The 19369-nt window shown below is 43.4% G+C and overlaps 1 protein-coding gene across 38 annotated transcripts in view; it reads right to left on the bottom strand.

Moving 5' to 3' along the window:
* The window catches only part of Adgrl2 (adhesion G protein-coupled receptor L2), a 259127-nt gene that overhangs the window by 160705 nt on the left and 79053 nt on the right, over window positions 1–19369 (bottom strand). For 13 of the 38 annotated variants that reach the window (XM_029537615.1, XM_029537640.1, XM_029537639.1 and 10 more), the window contains exon 1: window positions 13125–14102. The exons of 1 other annotated variant lie outside the window; for it this stretch is intronic. The gene's annotated coding sequence lies outside the window, so the exon portion shown is untranslated. Of the gene's footprint in view, window positions 1–11299; window positions 11436–13124; window positions 14106–14455; window positions 14579–15024; window positions 15170–19369 lie in introns of those variants that run through there. 24 more of the 38 variants (XM_029537627.1, XM_029537622.1, XM_029537626.1 and 21 more) reach the window with 8 other exon arrangements.

Here is a 19369-nt window from a genome sequence, read left to right on the forward strand (position 1 = left end):
CTAAGCCATCAAGTGGGCATCCTGGATGACTATGCATTTAAAACACAAAAGTGCAGACATGATGCCCAGCCACCATGCTCATTCGTACATAATTGTGTCACCCCATTTATATAAATCCTATGTCATCATATTTCCATAAAATGTTTTATAAGCAATAATCAAGACTAAATTTTTATGGAAGTTATAATCAGAGAAAAGTGGTTTTAGAATGTATTGCTAATATCTTAATGTGTTACAGCTGTTATCCTAAATCCCAGAGGTAAAGCAGAGATTGTCTTCAAATAATTCAAATAATTTCCATGGGCCAGGTATTAATGCTTCACACCGGTTCGGTGCTGCTAAGGGGTGGCGGCAGCTTTGTCATAACGCCCACACAGGTCCTAAAATGACTGCATAGGGATTTTCTTCAAATCTGGGCTAATCTTTTACTGAGGGACCTGGCATAAGCAATAGGACCCTCTGCTTTGATTTATACTTTGTCCAAATACAGATGTCTTAAAATCAAGTATGACTTAAGGAGTCAAAAATACAACTTAATTCTCTGAATCTATAACATAAAATTCTATTATTAAAGAATTTTACTGCATTTATTCTTTCTTAAATTAAATCAAAATCAGTAGTCTCCCAGTCACATTTACATTAAAACACTTAAGCCACACAGACATTAGAGAGTTAGACATAAAGCATCAGTGTTCAGATTATGAATTTTTGATATTTCCTTAGATGTGTTCGATTTTATATAAAGGCAAAACTAAAATGCTTTCAATGAATGGAGGAAAATGTGAAATTTTCCATTTCATTCTTTATTTTAAAATGTACAAATCTGATATGCTATGGCCTTAACCTGTTCACTCTGGAATGAACAGGCTTGAATTGGCAGTATTATGTGAGGTCCATAATAATCTAACAAAGTGTACATAAGTAGAAAGTACTGTTTATACCCTTGTTAGACTTAAACTGGAGAGAAATCTGTGACACAGGTAAAAGGAATTCCTTTGAAACAATTAGAGTAACAGTCTGGCTATTTTATTGTTAAAAAAAATTGTTAACTTTCAAAGTTTAGAGACATGAGAGAATTTTAAATATTTTTTCTTTTGCTTTGTTCTCACGTAGTTATGAAACCATCCAGATTCATAACTTCTCATTCCTGTGTTCCCTGAACCCACCAGCAAGTCTGTGATTACTATTTAGAGTTTGGTTTCTGCCCCTATGCAAAGTACTTGACATAATATTTGACTCATGATTTAAGGATGACCAAAACCACAGTTTTTTTAAAAATAAATATCTTCCAAATTTTATAATCCCTTATTAATTTACTTCAACAGTATGCTCATTCATTACTTATTTGAGAGCATTATTCTTAAGAGTTTATTCATAATATATCTTACTTAAAAAAAATGTTCTGCTCAAATAAACTCAGGACCCATACATACATATTTACTCTTAAATCATAAATTTGCAAACGAGCATGAGATATTATACATCATGAATTGATATTCTTCAAGAATATATGATAAGATTATCTGAGAATTTACAAAGACTGTCAGGGCTGCTTCAAATTGCAAAGGGCAGCCATCCATCCACTCGTTCTACAATCATTCCCAATATAGTAAGCAACCAGCAGTATTTCTCCAAGAACATTTTTGAAAACATTTTGCAACGGACTCAGATTTCATTAGGCTGAGGAGGGAAAACAGCAGTGAAATAAACGTCCTACGTTTAAATTTAAGACAATCCAAGTAGCACTTACCCTAGCTGTGCCTTTCCAATAACATCACAGAAGTTATGCACTCTGTGACAGCCCCAGCGCCTCGCCTCACAGTTTTTCTGGAATGAATTCTGCAGTAACCCTTACCTCGCTGTGAGGGAAGCTGAGGCATGATCAGGGTAATGAACTGTATGGGCGAGCTCCACTTCCCAGTGCCTACCCACCCACCGGGATGAGAAATGTCCCTGCGTGGCATTATTTAAGACAATGACACAAACTTGGCAGTAAGGAATGCCTATCAAGAACGCTATTGAGAAGGAGGACATGGTGCTCGTGTGAAGCGCGGCACCGTAATCCTGTTGAAGAATAATTGCTAACAGTCTTACCCTGTTAGGAGAATGCTCTGCAGAGCTGTGCCACAGACTTGTTGAGATAACGCAGAGTGTAATACTGACACAAAAGCCCACGTCAGTGCCAAGAATCTCTCTATTACACCGTTTTTCTCACCTGCAGGGAAATGTTCTGTACAGCAGCAACAATCTGACGCCTCGCATTAGGTAAAGATTAGCTAATGAAATAATATATTCAATACAGTGTTTCATTAAGAATCAAAGCCCTTTAAAATACAAACTAAGTATGTTTGTCACACCAATTTGGCAAGGGAAAGAGACTAATGCATCTCTCTTCAAGAATACGTAAGTGGGTAACCCTTTTGCATATCCGTAACAAGCAATTTCTCAAATATGACTCCGCCAAAATGTAAAAACAGACACCGGCATTTTCAGTAGAATGGGGTACTGTTAGTCGAATGTATGCAGGCGACTTAAAACAATGAAATGACCTGTATGCTTACTGCCCTGATTGTCAAAATGCCCATGTCTAGAGTTAAAATAGTTTTGCATATTGAGCTGAGAAGTCTGAGGAAGTCCAGGGGCACTGTTAATGAAAAGAGCCACTTTCAACCTGTCCCGCTGCATTCACAGTCTTCTGAATTATCAACAGCCCCCTCATCCCTTCCTGTAAGGTCCTCATTGATGGTCGCCTTGTCTAAGTGTCACTCAACTAGGCTGCTCACTATGACAAGCACAAGTCTTTAATGTGAAGTGATCAAGTCTTTGTTTCTGAAACAAGAACACAGTTATCTAGTTTAATCTACTGAGGAAGTGCACGGATGGGGAAGGGATACAACGTGCTACTTTGTGTTTACTGCTTGTTTAATAATATTTTATATAACCTGGGACAGTCCCTAAAACACTGTCATCTCTTAATGGCTATAGTTACTAGATGCCTTTCAAATGTGTTCTTTCCTACAAGTTCAATCAAAATAAAAGAAAACCTCAAAATGACCCTGGTGTGGTTAATCTTACCATGTTTCTATTTATGTGCACTAATTCAGGACCCACTTGTGTCTTATATATGCAGGAAATGTTAAGTATTGAGCTACTAAATTTGCCTGGAATTTGACTAACCTCAAAATACCTTGCTTTCTAACCACCTCTTACTCACACACACATAAAGAAATTATGTCGTTAACATAATTTTCAAAGGGTAAATTATCAATGCAATGTGCCCTGATTTGCTTATCTCGTATACAAGCTCCCTCTGCAGGTAATAACAAGGGTTCGCAAAAATGTTTGCAATAGCTAAACACTACTGCCGATGCTGTTCTCTCATTTGAGTAAGAGAAGGCTTCCTGAAAATTTGTAATTGACAAACAATCATCTTATTCCCAGCCCTGGTTAAGAAGGTAGCCTGCCTTGGCAGCACGTCTAAACTTATCAGAGTCACCCACGGGCTATATTCATATTATGGGGGATAAAACACAACCAGAAAACCTTGTTTATACTGACTGAGCCTGAAATGACAGACACCCAACCCATTCATCATGTGAACACAGCAGGCAATTGTGGGGTGGGGGGTGGGGAGCCACCTGAGATCAACTGACAGGAGAAAGGGAAAAAAAAAAAAATGTGTGGAATGAACACACCTCACACTTTATCTTAATCTTTCTCTCTGTAGTTCCAAAACTGTAAAGAGAATTTATTTTTCAAAATAAAATGTTATTAATTCAACAACGAAAAAAAGATGAAAAAAAAAAAAAAGAAAAAAGAATGGGAAGCACTCTCTACATTGTAAATGTCCTTTCCACTTCTGTACGATTTGTTTTATTTTAGAGTTCCTTTCATCTACTTTTACCCCACCCCCCCCAAAAAAATCTCTATTGCTAAACTGTCTTCCCTCTGGTTCATGTAAACAAGGATGCACGTCTGCCAACATCACACAACAGGAAAGGGTGGGAAGCAGTTTCAAAGTCTTGGGGACGATGTGTTACCCCAAAACCTGCTGGGAGGACAATGTTTCATGCCTTCACTTCTGATTTCTCCATCACCCACACCACCCTTTCCCAACATGTAAATAAGGACTAGAAACGGAAGCCAAACCTAACCCGCTCTGCCTTACGTTAACTCATAAGCTTAGAAGCACTATTTTCTTTTAACTCTTGTTTTGTTTGGCTTGGTTTGGTTTTCTGATACAAGGACTCCCTACAGAAGTCAGACTGACCTCCAGCTCATGGCAGTTCTCCTGTCTCAGCCTCCTTATGTCCTGGGATTACATTCTTGAATCTCCATGCCCCACAAAGGAGATGCTTTCAGAAGTAAATAAAAAAAATAATAATAATAATAAAAAAAAATCCCATTGTTAATGAGCAAATAACCACTACAGGATGTGAGTATGGTTCAGACACCTGCCTGTTCAGGGCTCCAGTTTTTAACCCCAGACTGCAAAACTAACAAAAATATAAACAGGGGTTAATTTTCATGCTAATGACAGAAACATCACAGAGACAAATTTCTATTTCATTAGATTCCTCCCTCACCCCCCAGGAAACAATAAAATAAGGCAAAGGCATTTTAAAATGGAGGATGTAACAATCTCTGAACTGCCTTTTGTGTACAAGGTGGGTACCCCAGCACTCAGAACAGAAAAGGCAAAGGGTGTTAGTGTCCCTCTTTATTCCCCTATTAAAGCCATCAGAGAAAGCACAGCTAGCTGGGTATTTTATTCCCCACAACAGAAGCCTACGGATCTTAACTGTAGTCTATAATTTCTATTTGTTGACACAATGAAGCAGTTTTGTATCGTATCCATCTCTTTTTAAACATACACAGCCTATCAGTCTCCAGTGTGCCTTGTGTCGATTCACAGGAAGCCTTCAGCAAGCACCTGGCAACAGCTGGAACATGGGACCAGAATCCACCACTACCAAAGGATCTCCCAACAGCCACAAGGAAACTGAGGTCCTTTAGGAGCTTAAACAACTTTGAGGATCCAAAAATGAGGAGGACCAGGAAGAAGCTGGGGATGGGACAATAGAGAGAGCCTTGCTTAGTAGCAATGAGAAGGCTCAGTTCCTAGCACTGAGGGAAGGGGGCGGAAATTAGTGGAGAAAAGGATGTGTAAGAAAAGTAATTTCAAATCAATAACCACAGCACCAAGCACTAAAAGACAGATGCTTTTAATGCAGAAGACTGAAATTTCCCTGTGGAAGGTATGTGTGGAATGAAAAAAGAAAAAGAAAAAGGAAATAAATGTTGCTTTTAAGGGAAGACAGAAAAACCATTTTTAACAGCTCTTCTCTACCTAAGTGGAAGCTGGTAACTGGTTACATCATGGTACTCTACAGAAAATAAACACTAAGTACCAAGTTTATCAACATTGTGTCATAGTTCAGCCATCTTATGGCAAACTAGTAACTCTGGGTTACTATCCTCTACGGAAAAAAAAAAGCATTAATCAAGACCAAAGTCCCGCCCCACCAGCCAACTGCCATTTTGACAGTAGTTGGGGTTAGATTGTTCTGCCATCCAATGCCTGAGTAGAGTCAGAGATATAGACCAGCCCAGCAGTATCACGGAGAGTGTCAACAGTGGGCAGTGCGGCCGTTTTATGGTCCGAAAGCTGAGAACACCTTGAGAGCAGAACAGAGCTGAACTTGCCAAATCATTTAGAAAGAGATGCATCAAGCAACCAAACAGAGTTTGGATTTTAAACTTGCATTAATTCTTAACCTAAAACTATCTAGAAATACCATTGTATCAAGAAGATCAGAATATAAATCGTTTGCTCCGTGTATACGGATGGCAAAGAGTGGGGTTAAACGGTATGCTTTGATGGCTAATCCATGCCTTTTTCATTATTTATTAGACTGTCCTAGCCCATCTTTTTGTCACTACTGCGCTAAAAATTTCATTGTGCATATCGGAAAAGAACACGGGCTCTATATGCTTTTGTTCTGACAAAATAATATTGGTTTGATTTGATGGTCTGTCTAAGGTTAAGCAGCTATCGTACCAGCTTCCATCAACCTCCACAGCCAAGGATTAACGTTCTCTCTTTTATCATCATTTCTTTTTTTTCTATCGGATAATTAAAAAAAAAAAAAAAATCAAGGTTATTTAATATATTCTAGAATAGAATTAAAACTTGGTCATTGACTTAGGGGTGCTTCTCCAGCCTGTCTCTCAACCCTGCACTTCTGATTTTATGAAGTACTAGATCCACCCCTTTAAAAAGGCTTTGAGGGGGTCCAGGTTTTACCACAGCCCATCCCCAGCTTTATGTGGGCTTCTTTTAAAGAAACTAATTGCAGTGCTGAAATTCAGAAACTGATGTGAGGTACCGTGTCTGCCTTTTAATGTTTGTAAGATGTTCCTCACAGATTGGGGCAAGGAAAACATCAACAGCAGAACCAACTGGGACCCGTTTTTGTCCCCCGTTTTCATGCCCTGCCCTGATTAATGCCTTGTTCTGCAGAGGGAGACATTACATCCGGGCTAAGACAGATCTAAATTTTACCCTCAGGCAGAAATCTGGTTTAAACATCTCTATTTAAAGTGACATTTGTCCTCCTCCTTTCAACTGGTTTCCCTAGAAATTCCAGGAAGTTGACTTCATGACCTAAAAACAGCCCAGTGGCTTTGGAGCAGCCCTTGTGACTATTACTGCAACTGGGTGAATCTTTGTGGCAGAATGAATCAAGGTGGCCATAAAACAGGTGCCCAGCTATCTGCACCACTTTATTGTGCTAAGAATTTAAGATAGAGGATTCCATATACCTCTAGTGTTGGTGATAAAAAGAGAGAGAGAGAGAAAGAGGAAAAGATATCCTAAAATGTTCCTAAGGCTGCCCTTTGTGATGGAGGAAGTTTCTTCAGATTCCTAAAATCATGCATAGCATTTCTCGACACTGATCCGAAATATTAACTGATCAGAGCCTAATTAAGCAACCTCTACAAGAAATGATAACACCCAAATGTACAGTTTCTCGTATGCTACCTGACAATTTCCATGAAAATAAAAACAGGAAGAGAAAAGGAAAGAGATACATTACAAAAAAAATTAACCCAGTAAGCAAACATATGCATATTATAACAGGCGCCAACGCCCTCACACTGCTGGTGTGGCTTGTGATATTATTAAGCAATTTCAACACTGCTGGCAAGTTTCTACTAACCAAGGTAATCGAATTTCTGTTGCTTTTCAACCTAAATTGATTTTTTTTTTCTTTTAGCTGTTCTGGTAATTGAACAAATTTATACAAGTGTGATGGGATTTTACTTACCACCACAATGCATAAAATCCTCTATGAAGACAAACAGTATGACTTCATAGGGCTGTATTTTTGTTGTAATTAAACAAATTGCATGTGAATTTGTTTTATGCTTTTCAGACATTTCCAAAGCATCTCCCATAACTGTATTCCACTGGAAGGTATTAGGAGTTCAGTTCCTTAAACTGATTTTTTCCAGGGAGTATTTGCTTGTCTAATAAAAAAGGAAGGGAAGGGGACAAATAATAAGCTTTCAAAACTTATTGAATTAAAATTTGTTTTAGAAATATGCAGATTAATGCATTTAATCTATCAACCAATGACCTAAAAAATATAGGTATTTTTAAAAAGTAATTTTAGCTGATTGGACCTTTCTATTCTTATGGCCCATGACCTGCCTAAAAATAACTACTTACATCAAAATTACATTAAGGAATTTCTCTAGTATATAACACATGCTTAAGAAAACCTACACATCAGACCCGGGTGACTAACTGAAGTCTAATAGGGCCCACTTACTCCTTGTTGGTGACCACTCAGGTCAGTATACTACGTGTTATGATTCACAGTACCTAATTACAGTAATTAGCCATCTATCTTTATATTAAACAAACCATTTCCTTAAGCTGTTCTTAAAGCATTTTTTTTTTAAAGTCAGTTCTTCACCCAATCTTTGAGAGCGTCTCAGGCAACCGAAGATTTTACAGAATAGTCTCAACCTATTTTTCTGATAAGATCACTCTAATTACAGTAATCTGATGATTAAGTGCTTTTTTCAACCTTTAATCAAGAATTATTTGCAGAGGTGAGTATTTGGGTAGGCCTGAAGAACTAGTGTTATGTAACAGAAAGCCTAACCAACCTATGATTTTTATCTAGCTTTCAAGTAGAAATGTTTTAATCTTTGCTTAAAATAGTTCCAAAACAGTTGAGCCAGCCTGAGCTAGCAAATACAAACTGGGAACTGACCAAGATACCTCCAAGAATCCAAGTCCTTTTTCCGCTCAGTTACAGACGTTGCTATTTTTAGTACTTCATCAAAACCTTCAATTTAGATAAGCATGCTTGTAAATAGCCTTCCTCCACAGCACCACACCTCATTTCTAGCACATATTACCTACAAAATTGTGGTTTTGTTTTACCATAATCTACCGGGATCAAATGCAGGCAGGTGTTGAATGACCCTTCAAGACTCAGAAGCAGATACAAAGTATCAAGATCACAAAGTGTAAGCTTCCTGCAGGGAAATTACTAAAAGTAGCACTTTGCAGGACGCTCAGTTCTTCTCTGTCCAAAAGTGTTTGACTCTCAACCAAAATCCACCTAACCTGGGTTGTAATTGCCAGCACTTAGCTAAGTGATAAAGGTTTTGTTAAAATCAAACCTGAGTCTTTCTTCATAGGTTGGGTGCAGGTGAATGAAGATCACATGCAACAATAAATCTGTAATGCTGCCTCTTGTCCATACTCTATCTGGTAATAAACCATTGTTCAAATAATTCTTCACAAAGTTAGGTCAAATAAATATTTTTACAGAAAGCAGAGCAGTAACGTTTTATTCCTGGGGTTTGCAGGTCGACAGTTCCTCTGACCTTTACCACATCTCTGTCCATTTTCTCAGAGCCCATGTTACTTAAGGACAGTAAATTACGACCTTAAATTTGTTAAGAAAGCACACAGAGCGCCAGGACTGATCAAAGTCCTACCCCTCAGTAAGTCTTGGTTTTGAAGCACTCTGTGCCCCTGCACGTTCTGAGAAATACCCAGCAGCCCGGTGCTTCTGCTGAGGTGAAAACTACAGCACTGAAAACTCCAAGTGCCCATCTGAAATTCGGGTGCTGCATGGGAGATCTATGTATTCATATTCGTTTTCATGACATTCGGAAGTTCTGCTAGGAACTTTGATGTTACTCCACTAATAAAGCAGGGCAAAAAGCCTGGAAAACAAAAGTTATTTATTGGAAATTCTCATGTCAAAACTTGAAGTAATTGGTTTGGTCTAGCCCACATGATTCAATATTCCGAATTCCCTAACTACCTGCTCCCAGGGCTATCTGCATTTCTAAATTCGTTTTCTGTTGCCAACACATATTACCCTAGTGATTGAAAATGTCAGCTGAAGTGCTTCGACGGCACATTAGTTTTTCTTTAAGTTGCCCAATTTTGTCATCGAAAAGCAGAGAAACCTTATTTTCACTGCATTTTACACCTTTAGAGATTTGTCAAATCCAAGATCATATAAAACGAAGAACAATGCTTTCAAGACAATTTTTGAATGATCACTAATAGCTCTCAAGGATGGTGTGTTTTCTCCATAATACTTTGTACTCAAAGCAGAGTTAGCCGAAACTAGGGTACAGAAGTCACAATCACAACCAATGACAGCCCCCCCAATACTACAGTACTTCTTTGGCTACTGAACAAAGCAGATTTGAAAAAAGCTATCATAAAATGATCACTGGGTGAAGCTCTCCACTGGAAAGGCACTAAAAAGTCTCATCTTGATCTGAAAACAATTACCACCCCATTAAACAAAAGACTACAATATTTAGGCAATTAATGGTGGTGGGTTTTCCCCTCTTAAACTGGTACATGACTATTTATTTCCAGTATTTAGGAGCTAGGACTCCTAACCATTAGTAAATAATTCTTCCTCCAAGATAAGAATGTCAATTCCTGGTCAAAAACAAACATCACTGGTAAACCAGAGATTGGGGGTGGGGGAGCTTACAATTTTCAAGCACTCTTGTTTGTCTTTAAAAATCAGTTTTGAAAACCTAATGTGAAATAAATACAAGTAGTTTTCCCCAGAAGAAAAGAGTTCTCTCTTGACCTCTCTGCCCTCCACAAATGCCCCACAGACCAGTTTCTTATTTCTTTCTTCATTCAAGTTCTGAGCTGTTAAAAGAAATTCAGATAACACAGTGCTCGCCAGATGGGAGGAAATAAATAATCAAATCAACAAGGTGTTCTTATTGAAAAACAACTTTATGCTAAACAAAAAGGTGTCTAGTGTTTGACCAACTTTTAAAAATTAAAACATAACTGTATCTAAATAGAATTACCTCTATTTAAAACAAGTCATAAAATTGGAGTCTGTCACTTAAAAATGTTTTCCAAGCTGATACTCGTTTCAGAAGTTCTGTTAATAAAGCTCACGTGGGCTTTTAATTTTCAACAAGATCTACTTCCTTTTTCTTCCCTATTAATTTAGCAAGTATATAAAAAAAGTTTCCGATGTGTAGCAATGAGTGTCTTATCACAGAATAGCTATTGTTGTATAGGCTAATTGAACACCCTTCTAATTATAATAGAGCAAAGTGCATTAGGTTTCAGAGAAGAACGTTAGGTTACACAGCAAGGCTTTCTCAGTTTTCCATGAAGGGCACCCCAAAAGACAGGCAACGAAGACCATCCTAAAACAAAAGGTCACCGTTTTCCTAAGAACAAACCATTTATCAATAGAAAATAATTGTCTTGCCATCTGCATGGGCTCCAGAGCAACAGACAATGTTTTTTGGTTCACATAATTACAGAACAGTCAAAGTTCGGCCGCACAGCCTGATCCCTCCTTCCAGTTTGCACCCTTTACAATTCCCATTGCCCTTTGGGCCTCGGCTTGGAAGCAAAAGGAAGACAGGCTGCAGTTTTCTCAATTGAGCTGAAGCTAAGAAACCTTTGATATGCTAATCGTCCCCTTCAAACGGTAAGAATTCACACTTGCATTAATTCAAACAATTTGTGCAGCTTGTGAAATGGCACCTCTTTTAGAGCTGAGCAACAAAAGGGGAGATGCGAGCTGTCTGAAGGAACTCAACAACAGAGCATGCGTTTCTGGGGATTCCATCACGCACCAGTTTACTGGACGGTGCAGGAAGGGAAGACAAAGTTCGAAAACACACCCGAACTTAAGCAGATTTTCTTAGAAGGAGTCTCTAAGGATATTCAGTAAGCATCAAAGGACACTACATTTATAGTTACCTTTGGCTAGGCTCGAGACAGTTCTATCCAACCTTGATGCTGTCACGGTCACCCCAAAAAACTTCTGTATTTCTGTGGACGAATTAGTGCCTCTTTAGCGCCCGCTTCTTAAAGTTACCCGCCATGGACCCTGACTTAGCAAGCGAACTCCCAGCAGGCACTCATTGCAAACGGGCGTGCCTTTCTTCAAGGTTGGAACTAGAGGTATGCAGCATCAATTTGAAGGGGCAGGCTCAAGACTTAGACTGCAGAGGGAGAAATGAATGAACCAACTACTGGGAACGCGACACCTCTGGAGATGGGGAGTCAGCAAAGGGGTCTAGCGCCGGGAAAATGCAGAAGATAAAGCAGCGGGGCAAGCGGGGTGGGGTGGAGGGAGGGTGGCGCGGGGGGGGGGGGAAGCTCCTTGGAAACCTGGAAACCTGGTCTTTGTAACAGCAACCATCTGGTTGGTGCTGAGGCTCAGGCGCGCCCAGGCTTCATGGAGAAGCTGCTAAGCAGCCTGACACCTTTCGAGAAGCAGGAGGAAAACATTTCCTCCGTCTGAATCTGAGAAAGCACGGTTTGTATCTGGAGGAACGGAATGAAGGGGCCAAGAAAGGGGGAAAGGAAGAAAAGAGGGAAGGAGGGAGGTGGAGTCCCCGCACGCCAGGGAAGGGCTATGATGGGCAGCGCAGGGCAGGCTGGACCGAGGGCTCCAAAACACCCAGGCAGACAGACGCACGAGCCTCGGCCTCTGCTCGCAGACAGTCCCGCACTCGCTAAGGCCTCCAGCGCTTTCTTCTAACCCAAACCCTGCAGTTCAACGAGGAGAAAAAACTTTGCTGGTCCCAAGTGCAGGAGTCCCGCATACTAGGGACTCTCGCTGAGGATCTCCCCCGTCCGTGTGGCTGAGAGTCTAGGATCTAAGAGCCCACGCCCGCGACCCCAAAGGTCCCCCTCGCCTCGCGCTCCTCCCACGACTCCTTCTCCCGGTTGCTTTCAACCTGAGGCTCGCACCAGACCCAGCAGGATCCCCACCCCAAAGTCAGCCCGGAGCCCACGCCCCTTAACTTCTGCTGCAGGCCCAGCGCAGCCCGCTGCTGCCCTCTCACTGCGGGTCCGGGAGCTTCTCTGCCCTGGCTTTGGCCCGCCTAGTCCCAGGGCCCCGCCACCCTCGGGCTCTGCGTCCCGCTCCCCTGGCCCCGGCAGCCCACCGCCCTGATCGAGGCCAGCCTCTGAACCGGCGCGGCCACATCTGGCTGTGCTTTGCCCTCAACCTCGCCTCTCAGCACTACCTGACCAACAAGAAACGACGGCCCGCAACAACTCATCCAAGCCCTCCCCCACTGTCCCCTTCCCAGGGACTCGCTCTCAGCGACAACCCAGACTAGTCCCCGCCGAGCCAGGGGCCCAACACCTGGAGCGGGACAACCTCGAGTACGCACTGGACAGTCCCATCCCCAGCTCTCCTGCGTGAAGGACCAAGGGCACCTTCCGGTCCCTGTTAAGATTTTTAAGAAATCCCCCCCACACACCTTTAGGGAAAAAAAAAAAAAAAAAGCAAGGTTAGTCTGGAGCTGGCTTGAAAACCTGAGCTCCCGCCTTCTCGGTCCCCAGCAGCCAGCCTGATTCCCGGGAGCGTGACAATAGCCGCACGCGGCCCGGCTAGCCGGCTGCACCGCACAGAGTTCTGCGGATCGATGTCGGCGGGAAGGGTTGCGCACGAGTGGCCAGCGCGGGTCTGTCCCCGCGACACGGCCAACCTCCGAACCGTCAGCCCCATCGGGAGGTGCCCAGCAAACAGGTCTCCGAAAGCCAGCACTCGGGCATTGTTGGCGCTTACCTCGGTGTGCGAGCGCGCCCCGGGGGAGGGCCAATGTGGCGCGGGGAGCCGCGCGGGGACACGGACGCGAGAGAAGGGCCGAGGCGACCGGCGCGGGGTGCTCCTGCTGGCTGAGCGCGCGCGGGGAGGCGGCGGCTGGCGGGCCGGACACGGCGCCGCGCGGCTCTTCGGCGTGTCCTCCGGCTCGAGTCTCCACCGCCGTCAGCCGCCGAGTCCAGCCAAGCAGCCCAGCGGCCCGGGCGGCTGCCGGGGGGCTAAGTCAACATCTTCCCGCAGTTTCCCACACGCCGTTCCGCGACACTGGGGGGGCTTTGCCCACACACGCGCGCGCGCCTACCGCTGCACGCTCCCTCCGGAGCCGAAAAAAAAAAAAATCAAAAATCAAAACCAAAAGACGCGGGGATGAGAGAGCAAGGCTGGCGGAGGTGCGCCGACTCCGGAGTCCCCCTAGCCGCGGCGGGAGGACGGCCGCCGGGGAGCGAGGCCAAGTCCGTCAGTCAGTCCGGAGGAGCCCGGTGCGCGCGGGCAGCGGCGGCAGGACCTGCATCCGGCGCACGCGCCGCCCCTGCGGCCTGGGGCACGACTCTACCGCCAGCCCTTCCTCACATGTCGGATCTCCCGGGCTGGGGGGCGGGAGAGGGGGCGCCCGGCGGATGCAGGAGGTGAGGAACTCGGGTTCGGGGAGAGCGACGGGAGGAGCAAGGAAGAGCAGCGCCGCTGCACAGCCGCGGAGGGAGGCTGGTCCCCTCAACAGTCGCCAAGAATCCTCCGGTAAGCTCCCGATGGCGCTCGGGCACCTCTGCGTGCGGGTGCGCGCGCGTGTATGTGTGTGTGTGTGTGTGTGTGTGAGTGTGTGTGTGTGTGTGCTGAGTGTGTGTGTGTGAGTGTGTGTGAGCCAGGAGAGAGTGAGAGCTAGAGAAGAGCAAGGAGAGCAGGGAGCGAGAGGCGGGGAGCCCGAAGTCCTGACACGGACTCAGCTAGGGCTGAACTGGAGTCACCTCCTGCCTCCTCCTCCTCCTCCTCCTCCTCCTCCTCCTCCCCGTCGTCGTCGTCAGTCCCCACCCCCAACCCCCTCAGCCCAGGACTGCTAATCATATAAACATATGAGCGCTGAGCGCGGCTCAGCATCCGTCTCTCCCTCCTTCGTTTGCCAGCCAAGAGGCTTGTGCAAACTCCAAAGAAGACAGGCAGCTGAGTACAAAACGCGGAGCAGATAATCTAGAACTCATTGCGCCCAATGGCCATTTTCCACTCCATTGGAGCAGCTGCGGCAGCGGGGCGCCCGAGCGCAGGGAAGGAGCAGGAGGAGGAGGAGCAAAGGGGACACTTACGAGCGAGCTAGCCTTTCGGGTGGCGGTGGCGACGGCCGAGCAGCCGCCCCCAAACTGGCCGGCCGGGGCTCGGCCCGGTGGGGCGGCCGCAGGGCTTTCCGGGAGGCGCTGGTGGCGGTGGCGGTGGCGGTGGCGGCGGGGGACGCGCGCACGGCCGCGGAACGCGCCCCAGAGGCGCCCGCGCAGGCTCGCGCCCCTCCCCTCTCCTCCCCCTAGCAATCGGCTGGCGTACCTTCCCCAAACACCCCCAGCCAGGTCCCGGGGTTCCGCGGCCAGCATTCATCCTCTGCACCCCGCCCCCTCCCCTCCCCCGAACTCCACTCACTGCGCGCCCGCTGCACGCTCTGCAGCCCGGGCGCACACACACACGCACTTTCCAAACATCGCTTTTATTTTGGGATCCCGCTGCAGGAGGGGATCCGGGGGAGATCGCGTTCCGGCCACCGGGGGCCGGGCTTGGGGCCTGCAGCTTGAGACCCCTCTCCCTGTGTCCCTCTTCCCCTCCAGGCCCAGGAGCTCCCTCCTAGCTAGGACTGCGCCCAGGCGCTCTGGATGCTTCTTTTACCCACCCCGTCTCCAGGTTTTCTCTGCTCCGCGTGCCCCGAGCCGGAGGCCCCGAAACTTTTAGTTCCCGCAGCCCTCCTTTTGTGTGACTGCTCGCAGGAGAAAGGAGGTCTGTTCGCCGCGGCTGCCTCCGTCCGGCGGCGGCGCGCAGGGGACGCTCCAGGGCTAAGGCGTCTTTGATACCTGAGATTTCCGGCGCGCTCGTTAACGAAAGTTACATTTTTTTTTAATTGCGATGACTTTTTCTTTGTAGTTACATAGAGCTGGCTAAACTTTGACTTTATTGACTATATTTCACAAGAGCGTTCTGTTTGTTTTTGATTAAACTCACCAGGATATGCAACGGAAGGAAAGGAGACTGCAAGGTTTTGCTTGCTAGAACAGTCACAGTCCTCTTAGGTCGGCTTCCTCGATTCCTTATATTGAAACCTCTCTTGTCCTCTCGAAACCTGTCTTTGCCCCTCACTGACAGTGTTAGCAAACGGCAGAAACAAGCTAAAAGGACCAGACCACCACAGTGTTATGCCAGGAGAAAATAAATAAATAAACGTTTAAAAACTAGGTAAACATCTACTGCCCGGGAGGCAAATAAATAAATAAGGTCTGTAAATTTTTTTTTAATTATAAGATTTCTGAGCAGAAAGCAGTAAGTTTCTCAGTGTGTTCCTGAACTACCGAGTGAGCTAATGAATGCAGCCATTTGTCTTCTAGAGGCTAATTCTCCCAGGTTTGAGACCTATGGAGAAGTGGGTGAAACTTGAGCTTGTTTGCTTTCAGAAACAATATGTACTTTTTTTACTGCGGATAATCTGCAGTCACCACACTTCGGAAATCATTCCAAACAATGTTATTAAAATGTCAACAGGAGATTGCTCCGAAGACTCGAAGATTCTGAATATCAATTAGCATTTGCATTTTGTCACAAAGCCAAATATTTGCAGCACTAAAATCATTCAAATACTGGTCCAATGCGTTCTTGACTGGAGAAAACCCCAAGTTAAATGTGCATACATCCAAATCACTGACACATTAGCATTCTCAGATTCGAAAGAGATTTTCCTGTGACCCCGTCTCCTCTACTGGATGAAGGGTACTGATGGGGGGGGGGAGGTCCCAAGAGTAGCTGTGTTTTAAAGGACAGACACCCTTCACTTGGAATTTCTTAGATACATCAGTTTAAATACCATCCATGCAGAGTTAAAATAGCCTGGAAAATACACACCTTTGCAGAGCTCATGCAAAAACATTACAGTGTGCTTTGATTTTTCCACTAGTCAAAAGCTATACAAGGCGCTGGTCCACCTAGGAAAGTTAAGTCAGCCTACTTTAAGTAGCTGAAAAGAAGGCAGACAATTGCTTTTCAGACATCAAAGATCGTTAATATCACATTCTCCTCTTTTAAAAAATGTTTTATTTGTGAGTGTAAAACACAGTATGTCAAACTACTAATAATTTGCATTTGCCAAAAAAAAAAAAAAATTTAGGCAGTTCTTTTGTTCAGCTTTGAAGGTTTTCATTCATCTGACCTGACTCACAGGAAGCCCCAGTGAGTGCACAGACCCGTCTAATCCTATTTTCTTTGGGGAAGCAAAACTTAGCCTGAAGTTTTTATTTAGTGAGCTTAGAGAGTAATCAATAGACATTTTTGCCTGAATTAAGCTGGCCATATGTTGGCTCGTTTATTTAATTCTCTCAGAAAGAATCTCTCAAAGAAACCACTGTCTACATTTCATAGGTCTGATACTCTTTGATGCCCAAGACATAAAGTGAGTCACTCACCACTATGTTTCTAAGGAGACAACATCACACACACACACACTCACACACACACACACACACACACACTTAAAAGCAGGAAAACTTGCCAAAAGTGAGTTAACACTCTAGAGAATATAAAATGACCCATAAGAATTTCCAATCTTGATTCAATAGGGTGTGCATTTTGTATAGCTCAAAGGTTTAAAATATTTTCACCCTAAGAATGTTAACTTGCTATCACACACACACACACACACACACACACACACCTAGCAATGTGTCTACTTTAAAATGTCTTAAATATTTAGGAATTTTAATCTTTCTTCTTCATAGATCATACTAAAGAATTGGCAAGAACAATCAAGTCAATTGAAATGTTCAAGATGAAACTGTTAGCCAAAGCCCTGACATGAAAAGGGAACAGTAATATGATACACTCTACAGAGCCTGTTGGCATCCAGAAAACATAATGTACCTGATATTTCACGACTATTCAAAACACAATCTATAGCAATACAGGTGTGATGGTAGTAGAGAAACATGAGTGAGGTGTTAGCGTCTACAGATGTGAGCAGCGCCAGGAAATATGGAGCCTGTTACTCCTTCAAACCCAATGAGCACAACTACTCAATTTAGATTATTATTTAAGTAATGGCGAAATCATTGACTTCCCCATCATACTCGCTAATTGTTTTTGTTTTCAATAGATTCTACAAAGGACAAAGAAACACCCATTTCCATTTGTTTTATGTTAAATCAACATCTAACCACTCATGGTGATTTCATTCAAAGCAAACAGAAGGAACTCATTAGCTCATGTGGTGGGAGAGATTGATGGGCTTCAAATGTCTTACCATACATGTTTTCCCAACTGTAGAAACGCATGTTTTTAATTTAAACAACCTCAAGAAACTAGAGATTATTCTATTCAATAGGCTTGTGTATTTCTAATACCAAAATCAGGTTAACTTTCAAAGCTGTTTGCCATCCGTGTATCTTTGTTTAACAGGGAAGTGATCAGGTACTTGTCAAAAGAGAAGTCTGGATAGTACCAGTTTAGGTAACAAGCTAAAGGATTTGAAGAAATATGAAGATGGTCATAGTAGCAAAATATTGTGATTGGTATAAGCCAGCCGGTGGCTTCTTCACTGTCCTGCTGGGAGCAAACTTGAATATAAATAAACTAAGTCTAAAAGGGGCAGCACAGGGCTTCAGTGGAAAAGATGCCGGTACTTGCCTGTGGGTGAAGGAACCTGGTGACTCTGAACTACACTGCTGAAGAAAACAGTCTCAGAGGGACAGTTGGATCTGCTGTAAAGAACACATTTTTTTAACCTCAGAATTTGAAAATTAAAGTATGGAATAAACCAGGCATAGTGGTGACACCTTTAATACCAGCACTTGCAAGGCAGAGACAGGCAGATCTCTGTGAGTTCAAGGCCAGCAAAGTTTACATAGTAATTCCTAGGACAGCCAGAGCTATATAGTGAGATCTTTGTCTCAAAAGAGAACAAAACAAACAAACAAACAAACAAAAACAAACAAAAAGTATGTAAAACTATTCCACTTTCTATTTCAAAACTAGGAGCAAAATTAGTTAGATTATATCCTAAATTTGAACCTGGTCCTTTTTCTTGTTAACAGTTGGTGGAGAAGGTGGACCTCAGGCTCTGGAAAGGCCTCAGACAGAACCCTCTAGAGCAGCTCAAAGCAGTGAGAGTCACAGGTTTAACTAGAGCCAGTTGAAAGTCGCTAGCTTCCCCCCCCCCTGCCTTGCCATGCATGGAGCTAAAATGAAATCAAAACTCATTTTCCATGAGACCAGAAACATATGAAAGCATTTGGAAAAGCCAATAAGTTTTTAATTATTCTCTCAGCTCTCTAGGCTCAGTAAAGTTTGTCCAAGAAGGCCAAACCTTACCTAAGAGGATGTGATACAGCCTCAACATTCACAGTAGTAAAAAGCAGAATATAAATATGATTATGGTATACTATGCTTAATAATATTATTTAGGAGATATAATCATATGCATTTTAAGATCATCATTTTATAATTATTAGTTTTTTAAAAATATCCACCCATATAAGTGGTTGCATGAGTTTTTCTACATATATCAAGTGTTTAAATATGCATAACTATCTCTAAAAGATTATACAATTTTTATACCATTACAATTATGATACTTGAAAGCAAGAAAACTAAAAATGATATCCCTCAGAATCATTGTTCTACTGAGTTTCTCCTAAGTCAAAGTCTTTTCCATAGATTGTTCCCATAACTCTTGTTAATCTCTGCACCGTGAGGATTTTCTCTAATTGGGTCTTATAGATCTTCCTCTATCAATGTTTCTGTCAAACCAAGACTGATAACCGCACTGTTTTTACAAAGCTCTCTGTCCTAACGTACAGTCATTATTTTACTGACTGCTCACGATATTTACCCTCAAGCATCCTCCCTTGTTGATGTGTATGGCTAAAGATGAACATTCTCCCATTCTACTGAACACAAGTAAACCTTACCGCATCAACCATGAAGATAAAATGTCTCTGAGTTTCTTTAAAATTCTTGAAGCTAAACCAAGATACCAGTCT

The sequence above is a fragment of the Mus pahari genome, chromosome 4 (assembly GCF_900095145.1).
Source record: "Mus pahari chromosome 4, PAHARI_EIJ_v1.1, whole genome shotgun sequence".
Lineage (NCBI taxonomy): Eukaryota > Metazoa > Chordata > Mammalia > Rodentia > Muridae > Mus > Mus pahari.